This window comes from Lactuca virosa, chromosome 9 (assembly GCF_052849685.1).
Source record: "Lactuca virosa cultivar CGN04683 chromosome 9, Lactuca_virosa_CGN04683_v6, whole genome shotgun sequence".
Classification (NCBI taxonomy): domain Eukaryota; kingdom Viridiplantae; phylum Streptophyta; class Magnoliopsida; order Asterales; family Asteraceae; genus Lactuca; species Lactuca virosa.
Window position 1 is genome coordinate 297,482,804 of NC_136434.1, and position 13,517 is coordinate 297,496,320.

Sequence of the window (13,517 nt, forward strand, 5' to 3'; positions counted from 1 at the left end):
CCATCGTGGAAGCTGACTGGTAAGAGAGGCCGCCCGGCTGTCACGGGCAGGGGAGGCTGCCCGGCTGCATGAAGATGAAGTAACGAACGAAATCAACTTCTTGCATGATAAGGTGTATCATAAATTCTTGCAATTGAATATTGAATTTGAAGATGGGTTTTGGTCGTTTTAATCTTTCTTTTTTGTCATAAACTAGTTTTTTAATGAAAATGCTGAAAAATTGGGTCGATTCATGATATAATTCTCATACATGCATGCTACAAATTACAAATTACAAAGTCTCAGAAAATCACTCCCAATTCTATCAAAAATATTAATTCTAATAGTACTAATGCTAAATATTAACATGAATAATTAGTTAAAATGAGCTGCTATAAAATTATTAAATTTTAATACAGAAAATTTCTATTAATAAGAGTAGACTTAAAAGGATTTTAATTGTAAAATATATATTTATAATTGAACTTTTACAACATTAAACCCAAAATTAATTAAAGAAATGTATGGTTAGTTTCTAGTGACAAACTATGGGGAAAAAAATCCAGTTGCGTTGAGAAAGTTTCTAGAACAAACTTAAATGATGATGAACAAAATTAGAAATTAAAAACTGGTTATTGCATATACTTTTTGTTAATGTAAAAAAGTGATAACATTTTGGAAGATAAGGGACCATTATTGTAAAAATTGAAAATTGGAGATGCGGGGTATCGATCCCCGTACCTCTCGCATGCTAAGCGAGCGCTCTACCATCTGAGCTACATCCCCGTTTGCTTAAAACTGTTATATCACACTTTATTTTTCTTTTTTTAATTTCTAGAAAGCAATTTAATTAGTCCAGAATATGTGTTTCAAGTTTGAACAGATTAATATTTTGATCCACTAAAAGAAAGTCGCTTTCTTCCCTCAATTTTCTTATGAGTATTTTCGGATACAAAATTTTCATCCTTTGGGTATGATCATGAATTTCTTTCTTGAGGGTAAAATGGTCCAAAACAAAAAAAAAATCTTCCCACTAGTAAACTTGAGAGCAGAAAGCATCAGAACAACTAAAAACGGATGTAAAATCATGTAATGAGGTTGAAATCTTCAATTAACCAAAACGAAAACAGCCCCCATCAAAATAACCAATCCCGGGGTAAAATGGTCAAAGTGTAGCAAAAAACTCCCACCAAGTACAAAGCTTTTTTCTGAATAAGCATCCAATAAAACTGTTCCAAATACCGATCGATAAAGGGCATAAACAGGCGAAACAGAGTATAAGGATAAAGCCATGACGAAAACATGCAAAGATTTTATCAGATACAACCAAACTAAAGGCGCATAGATATTGAAACGATACATGCAAAAACAAACATATACACAAGGAAGAAAACACACACACCAAAGTCAAGATCCCCCTGCTAACACAACCATACCACACGATGTGTAGGAGAAAGAAGAGGAGTAAAACGATTTGAAACTTTTCAATATGATTAGTTGATGAGAAAAATTGCGTGCAGTCGTGCAGAGAAGAATAGGAGAAAACGAGTGCATGCGAAGAGGAGTAAAACCTTTCAATATTAAATGATACCTAATCCTAATTAAATGGTTTAATCTTGATTTTTTTATTTGGAATGGGTATTTTAGTTATATGTATTTTTCATTTTTAGATAATTTTTTGACAAAACAATAAAAATGGTACATGTGAATAACTGAAAATTGACATTTTGGTCCAAAAAAATTTGGACTAGCACCACTGGTCCAAATCTTTTATTTTGTTGGAATTATGGTCTATTTTTTTAAAAAAATATTTCAAATGATGGATTTGTTGTTGGTATTTTTAAATTTTTTTTTCTTATTAAAATAATTAAAAAAGAAAAGACAAAATGTAAACACTCATTCCCCCTTTTATCTGCCAGGTACATCACCACCAGCATCACCCGTCAGTAGAAGAACCACCACCACCGAAAGCTATCGCCGTTATTGTTGTCGGAGAAAGAGAGACGAAGAGTGACACAGACGAAACTAGGGTTTGTAAACCCTAAACCACCTCGGACCAGAGAGAGAGAGAGAGAGAGAGAGAGAGAGAGAGAGAGAGAGAGAGAGAGAGAGAGAGAGAGAGAGAGAGAGAGAGAGAGAGAGAGAGAGAGAGAGAGAGAGAGAGAGAGAGAGAGAGAGGGTGTCAAACCATCCGTGTGCCGCTAGGGTTTGCTATGACATGCGGCGACAAGAGGTTTTTTAGGGGGTTTCCTACCGTCGCACCATCTACGTCGACCTTTAGATCTATGTCGTCCTTCATCTCCATCGTAGCTCGCCAACTCAGATCTGGAAAGACGAAGATGAAAAAGCGGCAGTCGTTTGGGAGGGAAGTTTCAGATATGAACAACAACTACTAGAGTCTTCCTTCTCCAGATCGATCAGTTGAAGCATGGTGGGATGAAGACGAAGGGCGACGCCATTTTTTCTGGAGAGATGAAGGACAAAGTTTGCTGCAAGATGAAGGACAACGCCAATCCTTCGGTCCTCTATTCGTCGTGAGGATCTGGATCCGCAAGATTAACAACGATGTTAGTGTTTCTAGGGTTTCGACTCTTAGAGGGTGGTTATACGTAGGGGTGTAAACGAGCCGAGCTGAGCCCGAGCCTGACCAAGCTCGAGCTCGGCTCGTTTAATTTTGAGGAAGCTCGAGCTCGAGCTCGAGCTCGATTCGAGCCTTAAAATGAAGCTCGAGCTCGGCTCGTGAACAATTTAGTGGGCTTGCGAGCCTAAACGAGCCACTATATATATATATATATATATATATATATATATATATATATATATATATATATATATATATATATATATATACACACACACACACACACACACACACACATACACACACACACACATATATATATATATATATATATATATATATATATATATATATATATATATATATATATGTAGGCTTGTTTAAGCTCGTTAAGGCTCGCGAGCCCACGAATTGAAGCTCGGCTCGAGCTCGTTTAATAAACGAGCCTCATATTTAGGCTCGAGCTCGGCTCGGGCTCGTTTAACTCGATCTCGAGTCGAGCTTTTAACGAGTCGATCTCGAGTTGCTCACGAGTAGCTCGACTCACTTACACCCCTAGTTATACGACAGAGTAAGTCCGACCTAGTGAAGATAAACAATTCCTCGACGGCAGAGCTCTACGGCGGTGAGACTTTACGTTTGCAGATCTCTGGCCATAGTGGTGGTCCGACAAACTCAACAAACGTCGTCATCGTCGTCATCGCCGCCTCCTGAAGCTTTTATGGTTAGGTTTTCACTACCCTAGGATTAGGTTTTTGTTGTCGGATTTTGCTAGATAAGATGAAGAGTGTGACACTATATCCAATTGTGCGTGGAATCCGATGTTAATGGCGGCGGAAGTGGTTGTTTCTGATGAAACTAAAGAGAGAGAAATATAGAGTCTTGGGGTTTAGGTGGGGTAGGTAGGTTTATATTCTGTTCATTATTTTATTTTAATGAAATAAATGGTAAAGTAAATAAAATGAAAAAAGAAAAATAAAGTGAAAGGGTAGATCCATCTTTTTTTGAATATTCGAAAACAATTAGACTAAAAACACAATAAAATGAAAGTTTTGGACCAATATTGTTAGTCTTTATTCAAATTCACCAATCCTGATTTAATCAAGACCCAAAATCATGGAAACCAACTCGGTTTCTAAATGGATTTTGATGTTCTTCATTGTAATCCAAATAGGTGCTCAAGGAATTCAATGTAGTGTGACTTATGATAGTAAAGCCATCGTCATCAATGGTCAAAGAAGGATACTCATCTCTGGTTCAATACATTATCCTCGAAGTACTCCTGAGGTACTTCACGAAACTAGTATCATTTTTCCAGGCGAAATATGGGTTTAAGTGAGCTTCAATGGGTTTCACACAATCGCCGAAAACCCTAGCAATCAACCACTGCCTCCATTCCGACGAATGCAAGGGTTTCAAACAATGATGTTGTCAGAGAAGGAATAGACGAAGTGATTGTTGTCGTGTTCGTCGAGCTAGGGTTTGAAAAGACGATGACGACAGTGTGGGTGGTAGATTTTTGTTTCCGATGCCATTTGGGGTTCGTTGTGTTCGCCGAGGTATGGTTTTCACTACTTGATTGATTTTCCTTTCTTGCACCTCATTTAACTGACCCCATTCATCATTTTTTTGTTTGACAGATCTGTAAATATTTCCCATCATTACAAGTTTTTCTGTTTCCGAAATCCAACTATCTCTTATGTTGAATATATATATATATATATATATATATATATATATATATATATATATATATATATATATATATATATGTGTGTGTGTGTGTTTGTGTGTGTGTGTATGTGTGTTTGTATGTGTGATTTTGATTTTATTTTCATAGGGAAGTAGGGGAAGAGGTCTGTTGTAACGCCCCGATTGTCAGGTATTAATATTACAGTTTATACCTTCAAGTTTTAAGGTCTACTCGACGAGTTAGATGCCCTACTCGTCGAGTAGCAGCGGGTTTGGGCCACATCATTAAGTGACCGACTCGGCGAGTTGGAAAGGTGACTCGACGAGTAGGAGCTGGCAGAGGAAACCCTAACTTTCGGGGTTTTGCACCCTATTTAATGGACCATTAGTGCCTCCCTCAGTCCCCTACAACCCCCGAGAGCCCAGAAAACCCTATTTCGTATGTGAGCTTCATTTGAGTGTGCTTGAGCTTTTGAAAGGTGAAGTTTGTGAAGGGAGCTTGAAGATTAAGAAGCTAGCAGTAGGAACTTGTGTGGATCTACAAACCTGCCTCCTCTAGTTTCATTTTGAGGTATCAATTCGTGATCTTAGCTTTATTTCCTTCTAGACCTCATTGGGTGAAGTTAGGGCTTTTTGCCTTGATTATGGAGCTATATTGGGTACATGAGCTAGATCTGAAGTTGAAACTTCAGATCTGGACCCTTCTTGGGTTCCAAGTTCATAAAGTTCTTAACCTTGCAATATATGAGCCCTTCCTTAGGAATTAAACCCCATTTCAAGCTTGAAAAGTGCCTTTTGAGCCTTTAAAGCCATGAAGCACGTAAAGGTGGCAACTTTACGTTGAAAACACACCCTAGGAACTCAGATCTACTGTTTGGAACGATGGGTTAGCTCGGAATCGGTTGATTATAGGTATAGATTGCATGGACTCGGCGAGTCGGATAATCCGACTCGACGAGTCAATATAGGGTTTACAGGACTGGGGTTACGTTTGAACTCGGCGAGTCTTCTGGGGTTTTCCCGATTGAATAGACGCACTGGACTCGACGAGTTGGAAGCTACACTCGACGAGTCTGGTCAACAGGGACGGTTGACCGTTGACTTTTACCAAAGGAAGGACCAGTACCTTGAGAGGGCAGTTTGAGTAAATTGGAATTTATGATGGAAATTATTGGTGGAATAGGTGTTGGTCTTCAGGAGCGTGGTTTGGAGGAGTTCGATACTGTATCTTCGATCCACTTGTCAGGTGAGTTATCCTCACTATACTAAGGGGTCTAAGACACCAAGGCCGGCCCATTGGATATGTTATCCTAGCAGTGTTAGATGTTGAGTATGAGTTAGTGCTGCATGCTAGCGATTATGCCAGTTAGGTCGATCGGTAGGACTACCTGTGTTGTTATATGATTATCTGCATGCTCAGTAGTTATGTTATATGTTGATATGTTATGTGGGATGGGTTGAGGATGTACTGCTTCGTGCGGTGACCAACAAACCCTAGGAGCATTCCAGATACGAGTTGTGGGCCCGGTAGGCAATCCAGACTCGTACTGTGGGCTTGAGAGCATTCCAGATACGAGCTGTGGGCCCGGTAGGCAATCCAGACTCGTACTGTGGGCTCGGTGGCAATCCATATGTGAGCTGTGGGCCCGGTAGGCAATCCAGACTCACACTGTGGGCCTAGGGGTATTCCAGTCTGTAAAGTTGCGGACTCGTTACATGCTGTCATTTGTTCCTGTGTTATTGGATTGTATGTGTATCGGTATTTTGGGGGTAACTCACTAAGCTTTCGGGCTTACAGTTTCAGTTTATTGTTTCAGGTACATCAGGGGATCGCGACAAGGCGAAGGTGTGATCATACAGTTCCTCATGTCTTATTTATGTTTCTGGGAAAAATTCTGATATTGAACTATTTTGAAAACAAATTTGTATTGGTGAATGGTTTTGAAATGTTTTAAAAAGTTTAAATTTAGTACGAATTTTTGGATGTTACAAGTTGGTATCAGAGCCTTGGTTTGAGTGAATTGGAGGAACACTTGTGTGAATCCAGTCTCAAACCAAGGAAATGATTTTCAAAATGATTTTTTCTTAAAAGGTTTTCAAAATATCAAAGGAGGATGCAGGGTGTACGATCAGCCGGAGCCAGTAAGTAGACCCCAAAATACCATACAGTTATTGATATTGTGATATGTTAGAACAACATGCTAGTACTAGGCTAAGTATCTTAGAGAATCGCATGATAGAATTGTCTGATTATATGATGCCTGATAGCCTAGGGTTCTTTTTTATGAAATTGACATCATTACTGTAGTTGATTTAGTGTATGCATCACGACCGTATATAATTAAGATCTTATAGCCTGAGAATGTTTGGTTTGGCCTTATTTCCTGTTCTTGTCTGATGAAGGGCTTAGGGTAGAATCAGGTATGCGAAAGTCTATAGGGTCCAACGTTATGTATGGTTAGCATACATGAGTGCTGCAGGGTTGGTGAAAGTTTCATGGGTAGATCATGAGAGGTCGGGAGGCCAGTTATGAGATATTTAGCATTCCTCTAGGAGTGAGGATTGAGTGCTCACCATGTTTATATATGTATGGTTAGGGTGTTGTGGTGATACTTGAGACAAATATGGGTAGGTGTGGAAGATAGTATGGGCCCGTACTACTGAAAGCACAGGACCTATACGCGTAGCAAGGAAGTCACAACCCCTGGGGTTTAGTCGGGAGTTGGTTCCTAGTTCTTTATGCGGATTATCTGATATCTTGTGGTATGTTTCAGAATGGTGATGACGAGACGTTTTGTGGCTGGATCCGGTTCGGGATCAGGAGACGGAGATGGAGGCCAGGAAGGGCCAACAACACCCGAGCCTGTGGTGCAGATGGGTACAAATGAGTTGGATGCCAGGATTCGTAAGATCCTGCATGATGAGGTTGCTGCTATGTTTCGGGCACAACTACCAGAGATGTTTAGGTCTATTAAGATCGTCATGGTTGAGTATTTCGACGAGCGTTACGCATCCCTAGCGGAGACGGCTGCCGCTGCAGCTGCATCGGCTGTAACAGCGACAGAAGGGGGAGGAGGAGGAGCCAGCCGGGCTTTCCAGTACCGGGACTTCGATAACACGAAGCCCCCTACTTTTGATGGGACTCAGGACCCCATCAAGGCCATGAGATGGATTTATGATGTGGAGGGGTGTTTATTTACTTGCTCATGTCCTACTGACTAGAGGGCCAGATGTGCCCTGAACCTGTTGAGGCTTGGGGCCAAGGACTGGTGGAGATTGACGACAGGGTCGTACTCTGATGAGCAGAGAGCTGCTGTTACTTGGGAGCAGTTTCAGGATATGTTCTGTGCTCGATACATTCCACGGGTTGAGCGGGAACGTTTGGCACAAGAGTTTTTGAGTTTGAGACGGGATGGAGAGTCGGTGACGGAGATTACCCGCATGTTCACCGAGAGGGCGATGTTCTGCCCGGAGTTTGCTTCTGAGCAATCTCAGATGACCCATTATCTGAGCATGCTCAAGACTGACATTCGGCAGTTTGTTTCCACCCAGCGATGTGATACACTACTGGATTTACAGGAGGCCGCCAGACGGCGTGAGTTGGAGATTGAGCTGCAGCTGAGGGAGCAGCGGTCGGCCCCGGCACAGTCGCAGCCGGAGCCGAAGCGGTCTAAGACCGCTGATTCTTGGATCGGGAGTCAGCAGAGCCGTACTTATGGGAAGTGCAGCAAGGGTCATTATAGGGTTTGTCGAGTTGGGAGTGGGTGCCACAGGTGTGGCAAGGATGGGCACTTTGCGAAGGACTGTTGCCAGCCCGCCACGATTCCGAGTATGAGGTTGTGTTATCACTGTGATCAGGTTGGCCACTTGAAGGCCAACTGTCCGTTACTTGCCGTGAAGCCGAAGCGGGCTCCAGCGCCGGCTACACTGAGGATTGCCGATGGGAGACAGGGTAGGGCATAGCCCCCGAAGGCTTAGGGACGCGCCTTCCAGCTTACGGCCGAGGAGGCCAGGGCAGCACCGGATGTGGTGGCTGGTATGTTTCTATCATTTGTTTCATTTATTATGTCTGTGTTATACTTATCTATTGTACTTGTGTTTAGGTACATTTTTAGTGAACTCTTTGCCTGCATTGGTTTTATTCGACTCGGGGGCGAGTCGGTCGTTTGTGTCTCAGACTTTTAGTAGGGAGTTCAGTGTGCCAGTGTGACATCCCCATTTTCACGGCCAGAAAAGACCGATTTTGTTTATGCTTTATAAAAACCAGAGTACTTCTTTTAACAAAAATGTTGCGGAATTTGTTCCCAGAAAACATGATAAATAGGTTATCAAAGCATTTCCGAAGAAATGTATTTTTATTCATTTTCAAAACATTGGGATGTCATTGTCAATACATAAACATATGCATAAACAGAACTTACATTATTTACACTAGTGATCTACATCTCTTTTAAATCTCTCAGTGTAAAGTAGCTTCGTATCGACACCTGTGATACAAATAAGCTTGAGTGGGTCAGGTTGGGAAACCTGGTGAGTACATAGGGTTTTCAACCCACAATAATATAATTATTATATTTACACAACAAACAATCAACCCAATTATCCATCCCCATTATCTTCCTTACTCTCAAGGGTCTACCCTAAGAGTCATCTATTCGTTCATTCCAAAGTCCCTTGCCTCCTAGGGTTATAAGACAGGCACTAAGTCCATAGCTGCCAATGCTCGTTCGTAAAACACTAAATCCATAGCTGCTAAAGTTCATTCATCGGGTACTAAATTCATAGCTACCAGTGTTCATCTAATAGGTACTAAGTCCATAGCTACCAACATTTATCAGGTACTAAGTCCATAGCTACCAACGTTTATCCATCAGGTACTAAGTCCATAGCTACCAACGTTTATCCATCAGGTACTAAGTCCATAACTGCCGATATTATTTGCGCACTAAGACTATAGCTGCCAATGTTCATTCACATCATCTTTCATCCCTCATCATTCATCTACCCATGTTTCACCCAACATATTTGTAGATATAAAATACATATACAGTTTAAATCATATAAAACTTGTATAAAATTGTTCATCCAGCATAGATAGCAAGTATACAGATAATATGCACACATAGCACGTAGTTTATATAAAATACTTCATATCTATGTACAAGATGAAAGTAACTATGCACTTACCTGGAAGGTGGTGACTCTGCACTCGAACAATGCTTCGTTACTTCTTAAAACAATTTCCCTCGACAAAACCTAGTATCAATACCACTAGGGTTTAGTCTAACGTTAACCGCGACTAATTAATAGTTTAGCTATTATTATTATTATATAAGCGTTAAATAACACTCAATATCACTCATAATAATAGCCCAAATAATTATTTTAAGGACCTAATAACATTATTATAATTATTTAAAAGTTATATTAAAAATTGCATAGGCGTAGCTCACTTACAGCGGGTTTTATTAAAAACCGGGCTTTGCTCGGAGTAGCGTTTCCGAACCGAAAGACCCTTTTTCTCGGGAGTCCGGGAGCCTCGGGGCTTCCTTTGGGTGCTAGGGGTTTTTTCTAGGGTTTAGGGGTGGTTTGGGGGCTTAGAGAGAGAAAGTAGTGAGAGAGAGAAGTGGGAAATGAGTGAAGAAAGTGGCTGCCTCCGCATGCCTTTTATAGGCCGAGCTCCTCGGGTACGCAGGGCGTTCCTGGGAGGGTACGCAGCGCGTTCCTCGTACGCAGGGCGCTCCTGGTCTATGATGTGCGTTCGTACTGCCACGCGTCCGAAGTCTGCTGGGTCTACGTGGTCATCTCCGGTCCGTGTATCCAAACGCGAGGTGTTCCATCCTTCTACGCGGGGCGTTCCTCGGACCAGCTCGCAAATTGCCATCCCGTCTTCTAAAATTCATAACTTTGGCATACGACCTCCGTTTTCGGCGTTCTTTATATCCACACGTAGGCGGGACCGTACTCTACAACTTTCGTTTAGACTCCGTCGGCTAACTTTGACTTTATTTTAAATTTATATTTTTAACAAGCCGGGACAGGATTGGTCCGTTAAAAATTCATAACTTCTTTATCCGATGTCCGTTTTCGTCTGTTTTTTTATCGTTACTCCAATATTAACGAGATCTTCGATTCTCGTTTAGGTTGTGTCGGCTAAAAACCGCTCGATCTAATATTCGAACTTCGGGCTGTACACTACTAAGCCGAAACTTCGAAAAATCATTACTTCCTCATACGAAGTCAGATTTGGGCGTTCTTTTTATGGACGCTCTCGGTTTAACGTTTTCTACGACTTCCGTTTAGATTACTAAGGCTAAAAGTCGATCTATCGTAAATTCACTATTTACGTCTCCCGGTGCCGTGCCGGTTTTGCCGTAAAACTTCGACGGGTCATAACTTCTTCGTTATAACTCGGATTTCGGCGTTCTTTATATGTATGGAAACCTTGAGACATATTCTACAACTTGGTTAAGATTATTTATTCTAAATAATCTTTTGTCGAAAAGTCGTTTTCGACCCCTATTATCTCTAAATTGACTAGCCCGGATCTACGGACGTTACAATTATCTCCCCCTTAGGATGATTACGTCCCGGAATCATCAACGAAACAGGGCTCACATGATGACTCCATTCGTTATCTCTTCATCCTAAGTCATAACTTTGATGTTTCTTCGAACGAGTATCTAACTCTTAGACTCCTTGACTACAGGCGGTGCTCGATCTTGAATCCACTCTCTATCTCATGTTAGACTTCCAATCATGATCTTCATGTCACGATCTTGATCTTTATTGGAGACTCCTTATTTAACAAACTTGAGATAAGTTTCTTCCTTCGATTATCATAATAGACCGATGGGTCATGTTCTAATGACCTCTCATCGTATGATGCAATGTTTAGACTCAGGTCTCTTAGAGTCAAATTCCAGAACAGACTATACCTTCCTTCATGTTCTTATGTGATTTAATCACATCGTAGTACTTCTAACTACAAGTTTCTTACTTTAACAACGATCACAATCGCTTTGACTATCTTCAATCTTCTGGCTTAAGTCGGATGCTACATCAAACTTGGTTCTCTGAACCACATAACATACTCAGCGTAGTCAAACTCAATTTGATATGACCACTAGGGTCAGAATAACAATCATCTTCTTAGTCATTACCGAAACGATGGTAACGACATACTTGAATAAAATGAAATCAATTACCAGCTTCTTGGTAACCTTGTGACTTTCCCTGATCCAAGCGTGAGTCCTGTGCTTCCGGTAGTATATGCATCTACTACCTTTCACACCTACTCATACTCGTCCCAAGTATTGTCTCGCAGTTTTTCCAAGTTACTATCACTAAAACAATTTTAACACATAAAAATGTGTCCAATCAATCATAAAATTTTCCCCTACACTCTACTAGGACTTCTTCCACGCGTATCTTCAATCATCAATTCTGCTTCAACTCGGTTGGTGGTGGAAATGCCATACGATGGGACAACTTCAGGAATTATGCCAATCGTTCCATCATCCCGCCAATCGAAGGTGTTCTTCGGACGTACCGTACTCCTCTAAACGTATTGTCTAACATATTCTAAAGGCAATATACCACTCTTACGATATCTTCTGATAGGTGTCATTCACTATCATAACCCTTTTCATTTCCTCTATTTACTCAATTCTCTATGAGTCTTCACCATGACGTTATTTTCACGGAAGCATGCATTCATTGCGTCGAGACGAGAATATGGACAGAGAAGATTTAGACATGTAATCCTCCTTATTACTCCGAAAAGTTACATGCCAGTTCTAATATCGTAATTAAACGTTTAGAAATCTGAACACATAAAATTTCAAGATCCGGTCGGCAACAGACCATAGATCCGATCAAATAATAACATCATAAAGCATCATAAATCAGTTAGCACATAAAAGCATTTTAGTCATCTTTCCTAAATAAGCTAGTGCTTGTGTCTATTCAGGTGTACTTCCTAAAATATATTAGACACACTCCTCACAATCATTGCTTAGCATTCTAAGTTTAAGTCTAGAAATAAATCCATATTCCTAGTTCGCTTAAACTAATGCTCTGATACCAACTGTGACATCCCCATTTTCACGGCCAGAAAAGACCGATTTTGTTTATGCTTTATAAAAATCAGAGTATTTCTTTTAACAAAAATGTTGCGGAATTTGTTCCCAGAAAACATGATAAATAGGTTATCAAAGCATTTCCAAGGAAATGTATTTTTATTCATTTTCAAAACATTGGGATGTCATTGTCAATACAGAAACATAAGCATAAACAGAACTTACATTATTTACACTAGTGATCTACATCTCTTTTAAATCTCTCAGTGTAAAGTAGCTTCGTATCGACACCTGTGATACAAATAAGCTTGAGTGGGTCAGGTTGGGAAACCTGGTGAGTACATAGGGTTTTCAACCCACAATAATATAATTATTATGTTTACACAACAAACAATCAACCCAATTATCCATCCCCATTATCTTCCTTACTCTCAAGGGTCTACCCTAAGAGTCATCTATTCGTTCATTCCAAAGTCCCTTGCCTCCTAGGGTTATAAGACAGGCACTAAGTCCATAGCTGCCAATGCTCGTTCGTAAAACACTAAATCCATAGCTGCTAAAGTTTATTCATCGGGTACTAAATTCATAGCTACCAGTGTTCATCTAATAGGTACTAAGTCCATAGCTACCAACATTTATCAGGTACTAAGTCCATAGCTACCAACATTTATCCATCAGGTACTAAGTCCATAGCTACCAACGTTTATCCATCAGGTACTAAGTCCATAACTGCCGATATTATTTGCGCACTAAGACTATAGCTGCCAATGTTCATTCACATCATCTTTCATCCCTCATCATTCATCTACCCATGTTTCACCCAACATATTTGTAGATATAAAATACATATACAGTTTAAATCATATAAAACTTGTATAAAATCGTTCATCCAGCATAGATAGCAAGTATACAGATAATATGCACACATAGCACGTAGTTTATATAAAATACTTCATATCTATGTGTAAGATGAAAGTAACTATGCACTCACCTAGAAGGTGGTGACTCTGCACTCGAACAACGCTTCGTTACTTCTTAAAACAATTTCCCTCAACAAAACCTAGTATCAATACCACTAGGGTTTAGTCTAACGTTAACCGCGACTAATTAATAGTTTAGCTATTATTATTATTATTATTATTATTATTATTATTATATAAGCGTTAAATAACACTCAATATAAC

At 40.3% G+C, this 13,517-nt stretch overlaps 1 non-coding gene across 1 annotated transcript; it reads right to left on the reverse strand.

Annotated features, from left to right (window-relative positions):
• Window positions 1–692: 692 nt before the first annotated feature.
• Window positions 693–765, reverse strand: TRNAA-AGC (transfer RNA alanine (anticodon AGC)). Its single transcript has one exon. It is a non-coding gene; the product is annotated as a tRNA-Ala (tRNA).
• Between the last annotated feature and the right edge of the window lie 12,752 nt (window positions 766–13,517).